The sequence below is a fragment of the Rhinopithecus bieti genome, unplaced genomic scaffold, assembly GCF_001698545.2.
Source record: "Rhinopithecus bieti isolate Rb0 unplaced genomic scaffold, ASM169854v2 scaffold_36315, whole genome shotgun sequence".
Lineage (NCBI taxonomy): Eukaryota > Metazoa > Chordata > Mammalia > Primates > Cercopithecidae > Rhinopithecus > Rhinopithecus bieti.
This window is the reverse complement of record NW_016815814.1, coordinates 208,301-212,482: the sequence shown is the minus strand read 5'-3', so window position 1 is coordinate 212,482 and position 4,182 is coordinate 208,301.

The following is a 4,182-nucleotide window of genomic DNA, read 5'->3' as shown; positions in this document are numbered from 1 at the left end:
GGAGTGCAGTGGCATGATCACGCCTCACTGCAACCTCCACCTCCTGGCAAAACCCCTCTCTGCTAAAAATACAAAAATTAGCCAGGTATGGTGTTGCACACCTGTAATCCCAGCTAGTCGAGAGGCTGAGGTAGGGGAATCACTTGAACCAGGAGGGTGGAGGTTGCAGTGAGCCGAGATTGCATCACTGCACTCCAGCCTGGGTGACAGAGCAAGACTGTCTCAAAAAACAATCAAACACTTTTTTTTTAGAGTCAGGGTCTTGCTCTTTCACCCAGACTGGAGTGCAGTAGTGGTCTCAAGAGATCCTGCTGCCTCAGCCTCCCAAGTAGCTGGGATTATAGGCATGTGCCACCATGCCTGGCTAATTTTTTTATTTTTACTTTTGAAGAGGTAGGGTCTTGTTCTGTTGCTCAGTCTGGTCTTGAATTCCTGTCTCAAGCAGTCCTTCTTGAGACCTTGGCCTCCGAAAGCATGGGGATTACAGGCATGAGCCAGGGCTCCTGATCAGTATTCTCTTTTTCAAGAATAAATTTGAATATGTTTCATTGCAAGGTGTATTGTTTTCACTGAGCACCTAGGATTTCTCAAGTTCTTTGTATATGAGTCTTTCACAGCAATGTTAAGGGACAGGTGAAATAAACATAAAATAATTCCTGGCCAGGCGTGGTGGCTCATGCCTGTAATCCCAACACTTTGAGGGGCCGGGGCGGGTGGATCGCCTGAAGTCAGCAGTTCCAGACCAGCCTAACCAACATGGCAAAATCCTGTCTCTACTAAAAATACAAAATTAGCCAGGCATGGTGGCACATGCCTGTACTCCCAGCTACTCGGGAGGCTGAGGCTGGAGAATCGCTTAAACCCAGGAGGCGGTAAGCTGAGATCGCGCTATTGCACTCCAGCCTGGGCAACAAGAGCAAAACTCTGTCTCAAACAAACAAAAAATTCCTCTTTACAGAGGAGGCAATTAAGACTCATTGTCAATCATCTAGTAGGCGTCGGGACTGGGGTTTGAAAGCACATGTCTCTAAAGTCCATGCTTTTATTTGTAATGCCAAAAGACTGGAAACACCTAAACACCCCTCTATGGGAACCAGTTAAATTACAGTACATCCATACAATGTAATACTCTGCAGCCACATAGATAAAAATGAGGATATTGTCATATACCGATAAGGAAATGACACCAAGATAGAGTGTTAAAGTGGGGGAAAAACCCAACAAACGTGTAGAACGTGTACAGACTGGCACTATTTATGTTAAAATGGAGTAAGGAAGGGTATAGATTTGTTTTAGCTTGTATGTGCAGAAAAACAATGTTAGAAGGATAAATAAAAACCTTATAACAGGGTTTTCTATTTAGGGTAGGGGAACTGGGCATTTGGGGGACAGGGACAGGAGACATGTACATCTTTTCATTTTTTTTTAAGTTTTGAACCATATAAACTACCTGTTCAAAAAAGCAAATGCATATAAACATTTTTTAAGCAACATGACATTAAACAAAGCTGCTGTCCCTTCCTTCCACTGTACCATGTGCCTTAGACATCTTTGGAGGGCAGTCTGTCCCCTTTTCCAATGAGTTGCACAGGGCAGCAGGCCTCGGGACACCCTGGCAGCTCTAAGGATGGCTTCAGCACAGACTGGGGAAGGGAGCCGTGCCAGCAGGCAGCGCCAGGCCAAGTGTACCCTCTTTCCTTATCCCTGACTTAGAGAAACAAAACCAATAGGCAAATCCACTCGTTGGCATTTCTGAATCCAGTTGTTAACCAACCCTCTTCCTGCCCTTTACTCTCCTTTTCTTCCTTTTTCCAGAGAATCCTGGAAAGCTCTGCAGCTACTCTGCAAAGTGCTTTACTAGCTCTGGCTGCCTCGTTGTTTTCCTTCTCTCTCATTTGGCCTGTGTCATCCTCTCAGGCAAGTACTGCAGTCAGACTTCCTGCCAGCTTGCCTGCTGGGTTCATCTGTCTTTAAAAAAAAACAAAAACAAAAAACAAACAAACAAAAAACCCTGTATTTTCATAGAACTACAAACCTCAAATTCGAAGTTATTTTGTCCGAGCCTCCACCAGGAGCAGAAGAACCCAGTTGTAAAATTTAGCAGAGTAAACCTATTTGGTTTTAAAGCCCAATTCTGTGGTTTCACTTTGTCCATCCAATCAACTTGGAGTGACAGCTCTCATAAAATATTTGCTCTTGTGAAGAATCCCATGGGGCAGGTCTGTTTGTGTGTGGAGTCTAGTGGTGCAGTGAGCACCAGTAAATTTCCATTCAGTAATTCAGTGACTTGTTAATCAACACCCAATATGTACCCATCACTGTCTGAGGCCCTGTGCTCCGGACAGAAACAAACACCGAGACTCAGCCCCTGCCCTTAAATCTCTAACAGCCGTGTTAGGATACCTTCAGGTCATCAAGCCGGGTCATTAGTGCCTGGCCTAATTTGTTTTGTTTTTAAAAAGCCATTTGCAAGGTATCAATTATATCACTGTGTTGTGGACATTTTCATGGTGAGTTATGGGTCGGAAATATGATTTATGGGAATGGGTTTTTTTCTTTTTTAAGGTTTTGGGGAAATAGCTTTTATACTGCAAAGATAATGGCCAAAGTTCAAACTCCAGGTAATGTAATTCATATAAGATTAATGAGCCTTGCCGGGCGCGGTGGCTCAAGCCTGTAATCCCAGCACTTTGGGAGGCCGAGACAGGCGGATCACGAGGTCAGGAGATCGAGACCATCCTGGCTAATACGGTGAAACCCCGTCTCTACTAAAAAATACAAAAAACTAGCCGGGCGACGAGGCGGGCGCCTGTAGTCCCAGCTACTCGGGAGGCTGAGACAGGAGAATGGCGTGAACCCGGGAGGCGGAGCTTGCAGTGAGCTGAGAGCCAGCCACTGCACTCCAGCCTGGGCGGCAGAGCAAGACTCCGTCTCAAAAAAAAAAAAAAAAAAAAAGATTAATGAGCCTTTCAGGGTATTAATTTTGTCATAACAGTGTCACAGCTTTCAGCTTTCATTAGCTAGAATTCCTTGGCTAATGTGCAGGAAATTTGAGATGTCTGCCAGGTGTGTTCAGTAAAAGATTTTGCTCAAATGTGAGTCTAAAAGCAAGTCATTTTGAGAGACACTGAGCTTGGCAGAGATTCAGGTGTCTAGAACCATACCATATACTCCCCAGAGAATGCTGGGCCAGAACATGTCTTCCCTTGAGCGTTGTTCAATTCACTAGGCACACGGAGCAGAAGACTCTGTGGAGGCAGCATGCTCACTCCCCATTACACACGCACAGCGTTACCAGGAACCATACCTCGACATTCATTCCTTGCTGGCTTATTCTCAAAGGAAAACCCCAACCAGAAGATAATGAACACCACAGACTGTTGGAAGCAGCAAGAAGCTACTGCACATTTGTGGCTCCCACACATCCACCCAAAACACACCAGCAGGAAGAAAGAGCAATATATTATTCAGGTTTCCTGTCAGGACATCCTGGCTTGAAACACAGGTCTGCCACTTAAAAATGTAAGATAACCCGCAGATGGGAAACTGCTACATTTTGTCCTTGGGAATCTCAGAAAACTGTCAGCTTATAAAATAGAGTTCAAAAGCAAGTAGAAAATCACCCATTCCCATTAATGATGGGGAGTTTTTCTTCCAGGCAAAGAGAATCGCAGGAACATGGAGGCATGAACTGACTCAAGGAATCTGGGGTGGGGAAGGCCCCATGCAGTTTCTGGGCAGACTGGGTCTTGTCTCAGACCAACAACCTTGGTCCAAATTTGTCATAAGGACGTGACAAACTCAGTGTACAAGCATTACCACATAAGTAGTAGGCCCTATTTTGTTGGTGACTGAAGATTGCCTTTAAATTCCCCAGTGCCCATAGACACTGCACGCCTCACCATCTGCCACTGAACAGTGTAAGGTGTAAGCAGATCAGTTCAGCAGAACAGTATAAGGCTATACTTTGAACAGTAGTTGTCTCCTTGCGGAAAGCCTACAATGAAGGGGAATCCATTCAAAGGAGGGTATAGGCTAGATCTCTGTTCTCCAGGCTTGTCATGGCAAGCTCAGGATTAGAGAGACCACCCATCCATTCATTAATGCATTTATTCACTCATTCAATAGACATCTATAGAGCACTTTTTATTTATTTATTTATTTATTTATTTATTTATTTAT